A 12,967-nucleotide genomic window follows, 5' to 3' on the forward strand; every position below is an offset into this window, starting at 1 on the left:
TGGGTTCTGGAATTTTTTCCTAAATAACTCCCTAAGTGATTGACTATTTAAGAAATTTGTGTGCAGGTGTGTTGAGATACAGTTCTATTCACACTCTTTATTATTCAGTGTCAAACATCAGGTAGCAGGATTGTGACAGGAAAAAGACAAATCACTCAGATATTAGCTCCTTAGGATGGATGGAGGAATGTGTTCATCAGAAAGCCTGACCTTCCACCAATTCCCACCTCCTTGGAACCCTGGGCTCTCTATAGGTGGAGAAGCAGGAATAACTGAGAGGCATTGTGTGGACACAAGCAAAAAGAAAGTGTTAACGATTCCCCAACTTACCCGGCTTTGTTATGAAATAAATGTGAGCAGAACCTGGAGCTGTTTCTAGAACCACGGTTGACAGTCTATGCTTTGACAGATTTAGCAAGATGTTGTTGATGTCAAAATGAGAAGGAAATAAATATCTAAAAATTAATTACTCTAAGGGATATTTAACTCCACCTGTGTTTGGGATATTATGACTCTTCCGGACACTCCATCCTCACCTGGTGAAGTAGGGAAATAATATCAATTGTCCCCATCCTCTCTAATCTCTCATATTTTTTTCTAGGGGAGTAAAAGAGGGTGTAGGAGACTATGAAAATTTCAGACCTGAATGAAGCTTTATTTCCTTTCTCACACAAACTTTGCAGGAGCAAGGAAAGAGAAAAGTACAAAATATCTGACTGGGGGCCTCTGGGGGCAGCTGCTGTGCCCCAGGGGAGAGAGGGTGGCAGCAGGGCTGGTGAGGGTTTTGTTGGGGACTGAACAACTGTGGCAATATGTATGTCCTTGCACACAGTAATAAACTGCAGAATCCCCAGCCTTCAAGCTGCTGATGGACAGGGTATAGTCTGTCCCTGACCCACTGCCACTGAACCGGGCTGGGATGCCACTGACCCTGCTGGATGCACCATAGATGTGGTATCTGAGAGCCTGCTCAGGCTTCTGCTGGTATCAGGCTAAGGAGCTACCAACACTCTGAACGGCCCTGCAGGTGAAGGTGGCTCTTTCCCATGGAGACAAAGCCACAGAGGCTGGAGTCTGTGCAGCACAAAGTCTGTGTCAGTGGTACCTGAGATGGAAAAAGAACAGAAAGGTCACCTGTGCAGTCTAGGTCATACCCCAGTCTCCAGAGTAGAGCCAGGACTGTGCAGCACCCTGAGCTTGAAATACTGGGCTTGCTAAACAGAGGTGCCAGGACACAAGACTCAACCACAATGTCAGAGGTTTCACAGACATGCAGAACCATCCCCTGGTCCTTCACCTGGGAGCCAGAGTAACAGGACACAGAGAAGCTGACTGGGGGCTGCCATGGCTCTGTTAAAGTCCCATCTAACACTGAGTTCCCCAGAGCCTTAAGCAGTCACTCATAAGGCTCTGGAAAGCAGTGTGGGCCTTGCATGCAAAGCAGCTGGGTGGGGTCAACGGTGCTCCAAGGGGCAGAGAGTTTGCCTCCTTCTGTCTGCACTTGAACATCAAATTGGTCCTAGCAGGAGAGTCCTGGGCTCAGCCTGAGGGCAGATTTCCCTCCTGGGCTACAGAATCTTACCTCTCTTTCCTCATGCCTCACCTGGCTAATAAACTGCCCAGCTGACATTGAAACAATGCTACAGGAAACCTCAGGGAGGCCTATGGTCTCACTTCTCTCTTCATCTCCTATGCCTGGTCCTCTCCATGAGGTAGGGTTATCTGTCCTGGCCAGGATGGGGTGACCAGGCCACACCTCTTCCTTGCTCCTTACTGATCTTTCCTGCAGGCCCAGGAGAAACTCACCCTCTGTGAGATGTAGTATGAGCAGCTCTCTTTAGTCCCAGAGTGTGGTAAAAGAAACCACCAGTGATCAGGTGACAAGGGCTTGGCTCTGGCTCCTCAGGCTCCAGACACTAGGTCCCTGAGATGGACCTCAGTGCTTCCAAGCAGGCAGGAAGGTCTTTCTTCAATGACACTCTAAAACCCTCTCCTCTCTGTCTTGTGTGATGTGTATGTCTGACCAGATCCCAGCTTCCCTCCTGGGCAATGTGGAGGACCTCAGCTCTTGGTTCTGATCTACAGAGGATCTAGCTGGGTTTCCTTGTGCTCCTCAGCATGGGTCTCATGGGGAGGTGAGGGCCTGGTACAGAACCCTCCCTGTTCAGGCTGAGCAGCCCTTCAGGCTACATTTCACTGTTCTGAGCCTCGTGTCCTGTACATCTGCTTTTCCCACAGGAGTCCAATGCATTTGCTTCCCCAGTCTTTTTTAGCCCATGGGGAATTAGCTATTAATGCTCCATCAGATCCCAATGGAATCTTCATCCATTCAGAAGTTAGAGCTTCTTATTTCAGAAGATCACGTCCCCCAGCATTCTGGAAGTTATCAGCACAGGCACTGAAGCTGGCTCCTTGGCTCTGTGGAGCTCTATCACCATGGAATTTGTGGCAGCAGAAGTTACTTCAGCTGTCCTTGCTCAGTGTTCACGTCCTTGATACTGTGATGTAATAGAATTTCCCACGTCCTCCTGTCCAACAAGTTCTTACAGGACAGAGAATCAGGACAGTGTCAGCACCCAAGATGTGCCATGGTACTTTATTACTCTATCATGCTATTAGCCTCAGCACAGTCCTGACGAGTAATGCGAGGAACTCAGCAGAGACCCAGGGAGCAGCCTGACATCCAGAACGAAGTGCTTTCCTCACCTCCCATCAGGCCCAGGGCCCTGCTCTCCACTAACTGCTCACAGTGCTCACTGCTCTCTCCTGGTGCTCTTCCCTGCTCAGCTCCTCTGTCCTGCACACTGGCCCTGGCCACCCTGTTCCTTCAACCCTCTCTTATCCATACTCTTCCTGGACAGGCTCACAGGCCTTCACAATCCCTCTGTGTCACCGAGGGCTCATTCTGCCTTTCTAGTTTTCCCACTGCTGCCTCTGCACATTAAAGACAAACCCCATCATCCCTCTGGGGCTTTCCCTAAGAAACTTCCTTCAGACTTCTCCTCAGGGATTATCATGTAGCCAGCTAGTCAGAAAATTCCTTAGCTTGGTATTTATATGGAGAATATATTTATATCCTTCCAGAGCAACAAAATAATTTAGAGAATCAGGTCTCGGAATTTTAATGACACAACTAGGTAAAAGAATAAAGTCAAGGAGAGAAGAAATTAACACCAGAAAACACAGCTCATGCATATCCACCATATCCACCAATGCTCATGGATATGTGAGTGTTAGCAATGCATCAACAATGTGAATGTAAGACTCCTAGGTTAATATACAGCATGAGTGTGCATCAGGCCTAGGGCACATCAGCTTGTGCAGTACTGGAAAGTGTTGCTCATATGAATTATATAGTGTTGATATGTGCGTTGACATACATGTGAGACCAACCTTGTCCACATGTCCATGCTGTTCCCCAATTTGATGGCTCACTGGCTGGGGCACTGCTGCCATTGCCTGGAGCCTCTGGCTTTTCCAGAACAGAGGCCTGCAGGACTCTCCCAGTGACTCTCAGCATTTCTCCCTGGGATAAATGGGAGGCTCACTGAGGGAAACCCTGGAAGCAGCAGAGGCTAGTGCAGGCTCCTGTTGTCATGGAGTTCCTAGGTCCTCCTGCCTCACCAGTCCGCTAGTTTCCCTGACATGCTGCTTGGGCAAACTCATAGGGAAAGGAGAAGCTGCCACCCCAGGTCACTCTCTACCCCACCTGTGCCCAGTGCTCTGCACCAGGGCAGGACAGCATCAGGCTGAAATGGGGAGTCCATCGGAACTTGACCTTTCTCTGCATCTCAAGGAAGCTCCTGCACTGAGGCTGCTCCACCTTCCCCTGGAACCAGCACTGTTCAGCTATAAGAGCTTCAGCACAGCTGCACAGTGTTCACCCCATGTCCTAATACTGTCAGGCTGGGTCCGAGTCAGGCCATCTTGGTGAGATGGGGCTCTGTCACTGACAGACTGTGTCACATCAAGACAGGCTCCAACCTGAGAGACTCCCAGGGTCTCTCAGGCCCAGAGGAAGCACTCAACATTTGGGTAGTGTCACCCATGACCCCTGTGTGTTCCTCACAGGGCACATCTGTGCAGCTGTTACACCCACAGCATCTTCCTGGTAGTTCTGACTTCAACCTAAACAGGATCAGGCCTTTCAAGAGCATCTAACCAAACATGAGGGGCTCTTGTTTCTGGTGTTGTGGTCTCCATGGTGACAATGCTCATCATTATCATAAGAAGACTAACTTAGCAGGGACCTACTGCTTCTGTTTCAAAGGGTCTAGATCAGGTTCCTGGGATTGTTACTGTCTGCTGTGCTTGCTCTCCAGTGACAGTCTGCAGCATCAACATGCAAGATTTTTTGTCTGGGATTCAACAGTCTTGAGTGAGGATCTTTTCTCCCCAATTTATAAAGCTGTTCTTCTTCTTTCTTCACTAGGCAAGATTCTAAAGGAAACTCAGGTGATCCCTCTGCTCAAGTAATAGTCCATTTTTTAAGGACAAAAGATTAACAGTTCTTCAGGAATTTAAAACACATGCTGGTCTCAGGAAGGTTGACACCTGGCCCATGTGACCCACATGAGATGCCAAAGTTGTAATTTTAGCAAAGAAAGAAGGGGCCTTAAGAACCCTATAGGGTGCAGAGGTACCAGAGGAGGGAGTGTCCTGGGGCTCCTGATCTAAAGCTGCCAGCCAAGCTTCATGCTCCCCACCTGGAATATTTCTAGAGCCTCTGTGAGATCCTCAGTAACTCCCAGGGTCTCTCAGGCCCAGAGGTAGCACTCAGCAGTTGGGCAGGGTCACCCATGACCCCATGAGGAGTGGCACAGATGGACCCAGTGGTTCTTCAGCTCTAGTAACCAGCACCCCTGTGCCTCTCCCCTCAGCCTCTGCAGGTGCTGAGGAAGGAAGGGATCTTCCCTGAATCCTGAGCTCCCTGCTCAGACCACACCTCTCTAGGAGTCCTGGGGCTTCAGGTTCACATGTAACTAGTGTGTTCCCTGCCCAGGTGAGAGCTGCTTATATTTTCCTTTTTAAATCAAAATCAGGTTTATTGTTTATTTTCGTATCAAGAACAGACTCACTTGGAGGTGGGTCAGGAGGATGGAGACCCTGGGCCTCTGCAGGGGAGGTTGTACCAGGAGCTTGGTCCCTGGCTGAGGTCTGGAGTCTTCTGTGGCCAAGGAGGTTCGGCACATCACAGCTCTGACTCATTCCAACCACTCACACAGGGATTGAGGACATGGAAACAGGAGGGGGAAGGGAAAGTGTCCAAGGTCACCTACACAGAAACCCTCTGGGGACAACAGACACTGTGGTGGTCAAGTTGAAAGAGAAAACAGTTTGTTTCTCAACCCTGGAGACAGATCAGAATAGATACACAGAAGGGGGAAGAAGAGGGTGGGAAGAATATCATGTCCACGCATGCCCTTAGTGATCTAAATGTCAGCTCTTCCAGTTAAATGACTGTAGTCATTTAACTAGTGATTTCATCTGAATTATTTTGATGAGAACATTGAATAATGTAGTCCTGCTGTACTTCTGCCCATACTGCAGAGGCAAAAATTATTTTTTCAATGAAAAATAGTGTTTCATCTGAGATGTTGGGATCCCTGCTTTCCCAAGTGCCCCTCATGGTCTTGCTATTGATGTCCCCATTGATCAGGGAGCTACCATCTCTCACATGCATCTCTAGAAGCCCCTGTGCCTTCCCTGGTCCACCCAGAGGAACAGCCACACTCTCCACACTGCACACACCACAGTGGACCCCTCACGGAACTCATCAGGAAGGAAATGATTCTACTCACTTTCCCTCCTGCAGTCAGTCCTTTCTTCATGGCCATGAGGACATCAGTGCCTGAGTCACACCCTGGCTCAGGTGTACCTGCCCTATCGGAATGCTGTAACTTGTTTCAGAAAACTCTGCCATGAAGCTGGAAACCCTTTAAGAAAAGAGGATATCTTCATTTTCATATTAACAAATACAGTGAATTCCACTAAACTTCAGGTACCACTAATTTCACAGTTGAAAAAGATCAATTGGGCAATTAAATGGAAAGTTTCAAGTCAAAAGGGATTTTTTAAATTATACAAAGGCAGTTTGCACTGAAAATATTAATTAAGACTTATTGTACCCCAAATAGAAGAGGGAGAGACCCCAGGAGGGTGGTGCTTGATGGGAGGGTCCATCCTGGGAAGGCAGTTGGGGGCTGTGGACTGAATTATGCAGCCATCTGAAATCAGGGCCAGGTAACTAATTACAAGTGTCTTTCCTGAGCTGTGTCCCTAGAAGCAGTGGGGAAAGACTGGGCATGTTATTAGAGTAACTGGGAATAGAAGTTGAAAACAGCATCTTGATCTGGTCTCAGTGCCCTACAGAAAGTCCCCTCTCCCTCATCAGTTTTAACATTTGGTCTTAGCTATTATGGCACACAATTCTATGGTATAATCCCACCAGTTGGATGGGCTCAGGAAATGGGCTGGGATCAAAAGAGCTGGATGCAACATTAAATTAAGAAGACAGAGAAGAAACAACACAAGACACAGATATAAATTTTTCAAGTAGAGGGTGTAACTGCTCTGTGACCCCAACTGTCCTCTTCTATGCTGAGCAGTGCTGGAAAGAGAGTGTGCTCCCAGAATCTCTTTATTTTAAAGGGAGGATACACAAAGCAGTTACAATGGAATGTTCTTCACCAAATAAGGCAGGCAATGGTATTTTGAAAGATGGACACTTGCCTTGTGATGTCTTGTGGTCAGCAGATTGATTGACACCTTGGCACATCACACCCATCTCAGGTGCTGTGCAGGATCAAAGGCAGAGTGAGAGGAAAGGCACACTTACGACACACAGCCGAATCATCATACAATGCCAGACCTGTCCCCTCAGATGGCTCCAATGTGCATAGCTCACACAACAGCCCATGGACAGCATGTAACACTATAATGTATGATGTTCTCCAATATGAAATTTTTCTCTAAAATATCTATGAAAGTTTTCTATGAAAATTTCTACGAAATTTTTGTATGGAGACAACTGGTGAGCCTGTCTGCCAGGATGCACAGTGTAGAAATATCATCTTTAATAATGTGTTTTGCTATGTTTCAGATAAAATCTGTGCTATACTGAAAAACAAGTGGGTGGAAAAATATTTTTTTTCTATAATTACTGTAAATTATTAACAAAATGTCAAAAACTGAGATCTGTATCTATATTTTTTATATTTCTTTAGTTACAGTTGACCCAATGACTTTATTGTATTTGTTTATTTTTATGTGGTGCTGAGGATCAAACCCAGCACCTTGCAGGTGCAAGACAAGCACTCTACTGCTGAGCCACAATCCCAGCCTCTTATATCTGTATTTTGATGCTGAGATTTTTATGCCAAAAATTATTGTTGAAAGGTGAACAAGTAGTTAAAATACACTTTATGCTAAGATGCAGATAACACACTGGGAATAAGCAGATTCAAGACCAAGTAATAATTCATGGATGTTATCCTGGTGTCCAATACCAACTTTCTCTCTTAACCTAGCACCTCTGCATGAGCTCACTCCAGGAGTCACAGGGGTTGTCCCAATTAGTTAATTTCAAGAGGGGTTGACTTAAATGGATTAGTACCATCAAATGGCACAGGTAAGGTGAATGCCCCCACAGTGTGGCCAGATGGGTGGATCTGTTACGTGACATCAAGCTAGTAGATATTTGAGAAGAGCATATGGTCACAATCTACATTTGGACAGAGACATGGCCTTCTCAAAAATCTGTGTGTGGACTCCTGGAGAGCTACTTGCTGAGGGCTTGGAAGGAGAAGACAGAAAATCAGAGACAAAGTGATCCTGAGAGGATTCAGGCAGATGTGTTCCTGGAGTGGGTTCTGTGTGTGCAGAACTTTATGGATTATATGAAACAGCAGAGAAACCCTGCCACAGAGGAGAGCTAAGTGCTCATGTGAGCTAGAAGCCTCCCATCCTCCATTCAGATTTCCTGGTCTCTCTGTCCCCTTCACTATCACCATATTCTCACAATCGATCCTTGGTCAAGTGGAGGCAGGGGTGAGGGTCATGACAAGAGCCACGTCTTTCCACCACCTCTGCTGGTGCTGCTGGTCATCAGCCATCACAGTGTATCTGATTTCTCAGCAGCAGAATCAAATGTCACCAGCCAACTGTAGGAAGGAGTTTCACATCACCATCACCTGGAGGGCTGTGGTACCCTCCTCCTGGAACACACCTGTGCCATGGGTCAAGTTTGGCTTTCCTGCCCATGGCACTCTGAGGAGCATCAGCATCAAGACAATCAGAGAGGATGTGGTTGAGACAGGAATCTTCACAACAGGACCAGGAACAATACGTGCATGATAGTGGCTTCCACTGGTCCTCCAAACACAGTGTCCCCCACAACCCACTTATGGAGGACTTCCTGTAGACTGTAGGAGTCTCCCTCAAGATGCACTTCATCTTTAATAATATGTCCCTGATGGCAAGAAGGAATGTCTTAGGAAGTAAGGGGTATGTGGCTTTCTACTCTTGCAACTCTAGAACCTGCAGGGTAGCAGGACTTGATCCAAGCACTAGAATGACTCCCTGAGTCTACTACAGAATACCTTCAATTGTATACTAAAATTTTATTAACTCAGCACCCATCAGACAGCACTCAACCAGAAATCTAAATTCTTTATGATTTGTGCCAAGATGTATAATTCAACTATAAAAAGTAGGTTTATGCTCCTCACTTGGTGGTTGAGAGGAAGAGGTCTGGGTGAACACCAGGACTGAGGAATGGTGATGGACACTTGTCAAAAGAACATGAGAGCTGTCCTTAAATGGACATAACACAAAATCAGAAACAATCAGAATGAACCAGAGTAGGGACACTATTTTAAGCCCTGACCCTGCAAACACCAGCTCAGCAGAGGCTGTAGCTTTGACCTGGAGCCCAGGATGGAAAAAGGTGAAGGGAACAGGCACAGGGAGGACTTCTTAGTTTTCTGCTCCATGACACACTGCCCTCGGGGTCATGTGCCATGTGTGGTATTTGATTTCAGACCTGGCAGCCAAAAGTCACTGTTTTAGACAAAATTTACTGCAAGTGGGAAAAAAAGACAATTAATTTAAAGTGATTGTTTCTGCTCTTCTTTAGACTGTGTTATGGTTTGGATATGATGTGTCCCTCAGGGAGCCATTTGTGCAAAACACAAGGGGATCTTCTCTGGGCAGGCAGCCAGGGAGATTTTAGGAATCCTTAGGAAACATCCATGGCTTACCCACACAATAGATTGCCCAAGGCACATGACCTTCATCTTTGCTCTGCTAGGAAGGTCTCTCATGGTACCAAGGGAAATGGCCATAAATCATTGGGAACTGGACAACCAGCCTTTTTAACCTTTTTTGGAGAAAAACATTCCATGGAAGGCCTTTGATGTCCCAGGATATAAATAAAGCAGGTGAGGGCTCAATTTTGACAGAGTATGGAATCTCACTCCATTGCTATGATCTGCTTGCCCCCGCAACCCCTGCTTTTGGAAATCATTTTCTTTATCCTGTAGTTTTTTCATCATTTTATTTTTCTTAGTTTTTATATCTCAGCCAGCCCATCCCATTGAGGGGAACCCCATTCCCAGTGCCCATGCAAGACACATGGGAGACTGACCCATAAGGTCCTGTGTTAATGTAGGAATATTCATAGATGAAATGACAAGATTTTAAGAGCTGAGCCTCATCAGTCCTTCCTGGCCTGAGTGGACTAACTGGGTGGTGAATAAGGGCAGGTGGGAGTGGCTGAAGGAGGTGGTCACTAGGGGTGAGCCCTAGAAGGTGCATCTTCCCTGAGGCCCTTCCCCTCTCTCCTTCCACTTCCTGGCCACCATGGGTGAAGCAGCTCTCCTCCTCCACACCCTTCTGCCCTGATGTTCTGCCCACCTAGGCCCAGAGCAATGGGGTCAGCTGACCATGGAAGGAAATTCTGAACCCATGAGCCCAAATAAACTTTTCCTGCCCTACTTTAGATTTGTGCTGAATTTTTACCACAACAAAGAAAAACTGACCAACACAGACTGGTGATTAGAAGAATTTGTCTTGAATTCAGGCATCTTGTGCTACTAAGTGCTTCCAAGGAGGTTTCTAGGCCTAGTAGAAAAATAAACACTTTACCAGGGTGGGTCCTGCCCTTCTGTAAGTCATAAATCACAGCCCTCGCCTGTATTAGGGTCTGGTCAGACATTCAGAATTTCCAGCCCTGTGATGTGACCCAATTCCCAAAATGTCCAGGTAACAAAGGAAACACTCATCTTCATAAAAACCTGAATAATCTCCTATCAATGAGAAAGATCAGTCAGTTCACATTAACAGTGAGTTAAAATGTACCCATGGATTATCTGAACAGGATTTTAAATCAGCCACAATAAAAGTGCATCAACCAGCAATTGCAAATGTGTCTGAAACAAATGAAGAAAGCATCACCAGGGAACAGAAACTGTGCAAAGACAGAAAAAGGAAAGTTCCATAACTGAAACTCCATTCACCATAATAAGAGCCCAGTGGGGAGCTGGGCAGGTGAATGGAGCAGACAGAAGAAGGAGGCAGCAGGAGGGACAGCCATGGTCACAACCAGCTAGAGAACCCTGGAGACAGCCTAGTGGGCCAGGGAACAGGGACTCAGATGACCAGGAGGTGCCTGCCAGCTCACCCCACAGCCACACTGCCAGCTTATGAAGACAGAGACAGAGACCTCAAAAGCTGGGAGGGAAAAGTGACTCCTTAGCTTTATGGGAGAAGCAACTGGAATGAACAGAGAATTTCTCCCCTGGAAACAGGGAGGACAAAGGAAAGGACACACTTTCAAATATTGAAGAAAAAGACTGTGGACCCAGAACTCTAGATCCAGGAAATGTTCCTCAGGAATCACAGTAAACTCAAGAGCCCTCAGTTGTAGAAACATGAAGAGAGTGTGTAGCTGACTCCAACTTGGCTGCAAGGGGCTCTATAGAGAATAGAGACATGACAGGGGCAGGGACCTTGGAACACAGGATGGGGAAGGACCATAAAGGATGGACAAGTGACAAGAATTTGATAGCTGGGTCTGACCATTGCACATTGTGGACATTTGTCAAAACATCACTGTGACATCCCAGGTCACCAGGGAAATGCAAAGTAAAACACATGAGAAAACACCCCCGCCTGAGGGATGGCCAAGTCCAGGAGGGAGCACCCCACAGGCAGCAGTAGGTGCCCCATCCCTGCTGCTGAGCTAGTCCTGGCTGCAGTTACAAGCCACTCCCAGCAGCTGAGTGTTCTGGGGAGTGTTTACAAGCTATCTCCAAGATGGAGACAGGATGTGCAAGACAGTGTGACAGATTCTGATAACACTAGGCATTCCACTATGAAACTAAAGATGGTGAACATACACATCTAAAAATAATTAAAATTCTATACCGAAAAACTTACAGGACCTGTGTTCAGCATTGAAAACTTGGAGGACACAAGTCTGCCCTTCAGTAGGGGAGTAGATCAATACTGTTATAGAGGCCAGAAAATAGAAGATTACTCAGCACTGAAGAGAACACAGCAATCAAGCTGGGTGCAATGATGCTCACATGTATCCCCAACAACTAGGAGGCTGAGGAAGGAGGTTGACAAGTTTAAGGCTAGGTTCTCCAACTTAAGAAGGACCTAACAACTCAAACACACCCTGTCTCAAAATTAAAAGTAGGACTGTGAATGTAGCTAAGTGGTAGCACATGCCTGGATTCAGTACAAAGTTTGAGGAAAAAATTTAAAAAGAACAAAAGAAAGAAAACACCTACCTATCGCATCATGAAAACCCCTGGAGGAAGCTTACATGCACAGTACTCAGGTGAGAGCCATTCTGAACATCCTCCATGCTGTGAATGCCAGGCAGATGTCACTCAGCCCAGGTGGAACTACAGGATGAAAAATCATGAAGGACTGCAGCAGAGAGGGAGGTGAGGAGCAGCTGGAGCTCACACAGTGGGAGGGTGGGAGCTGAACTGTGCCAGGCCACACTGCTGGACACAAGTCACTGTCCACTTGTCTATTTCCATAGAATGCACAAAGTGACCCTGGTGTGACCTGTACACATGGGCAGAGGTTGACAAATTGTAACAGAAGCAACAGAGTCGGGGTGGTGGCAGAGGGGCTGTGGGAGCAGGAGGGACACAGAAGAACCCTGTACTTCACCCCAATTTTGCTGGGGACTTAAACTGCACTCAAAAATAAAGTCTAAAATATTCCCTGTGGAATACATGGAGAGGCCTCTCTTTGCTGCACAACCCCTGATACTGCCTAATTCAGTCTCTTCACGTCTTAAATTACTTTCTTTATCATACAGTGAGCTCATTGCCTGCTGGGGCTGATTGAAGTGTCAGGGTGCAGGGGAGCCCCCCTGGATCCTCTGACTGACCCTCCTTGTAGTGCTCAGGGCCTGGCTGCCTCTGAACAGTGCCCTCAGCTGGTGGAGGCAGCAGGAGGAGCAGCTGGGGCAGCCCAGCCTCACACTTCTGCTCCCTGGGAGGTTTTTGTCATGGCCTGTGTCACTGTGGGAGGGGAACTGCTAACTTGTTGACAGTAATAAGTGGCAACATCTTCAGGCTCCAGGCTGCTGATGGTGAGAGTGAAATCTGTCCCATATCAACTGCCACTGAACCTCAAGGGGATCCCAGGTTGCAAAGTGTTTGCACCATAGATGAGGAGCTTAGGAGCTTGGCCTGGTTTCTGCTGATACCAGTGCAATCTATTGTTAATGCCCTGACTGGCCCTGCAGGTGATGGTGACTCTGTCTCCATGAGACACAGGCAAGGAGGATGGAGACTGGGTCATCGTGATATCACATCTGACATCTGCCATTGGAAACATAAAAAGAAATATCCTTGTAAGTAGTGATGTTACAAGAGGACTTTCCTGAGTAGCCAGGCAGCACTGACCACATTGTGATTAGTAAATCCCCAGTGCTGTC

The 12,967-nt window shown here is 47.0% G+C and overlaps 1 long non-coding RNA gene across 1 annotated transcript; it reads right to left on the minus strand.

The window, feature by feature from the left end:
• Positions 1–705: 705 nt before the first annotated feature.
• LOC114082637 (uncharacterized) lies at positions 706–11,913 on the minus strand. The gene is made up of 3 exons (XR_003581006.2): positions 11,799–11,913; positions 5,802–5,936; positions 706–1,105 (listed from the first exon to the last, which is right to left on the minus strand). It is a non-coding gene; the product is annotated as an uncharacterized lncRNA (long non-coding RNA).
• Between the last annotated feature and the right edge of the window lie 1,054 nt (positions 11,914–12,967).

This window comes from Marmota flaviventris, chromosome 14 (assembly GCF_047511675.1).
Source record: "Marmota flaviventris isolate mMarFla1 chromosome 14, mMarFla1.hap1, whole genome shotgun sequence".
Classification (NCBI taxonomy): Eukaryota; Metazoa; Chordata; class Mammalia; order Rodentia; family Sciuridae; genus Marmota; species Marmota flaviventris.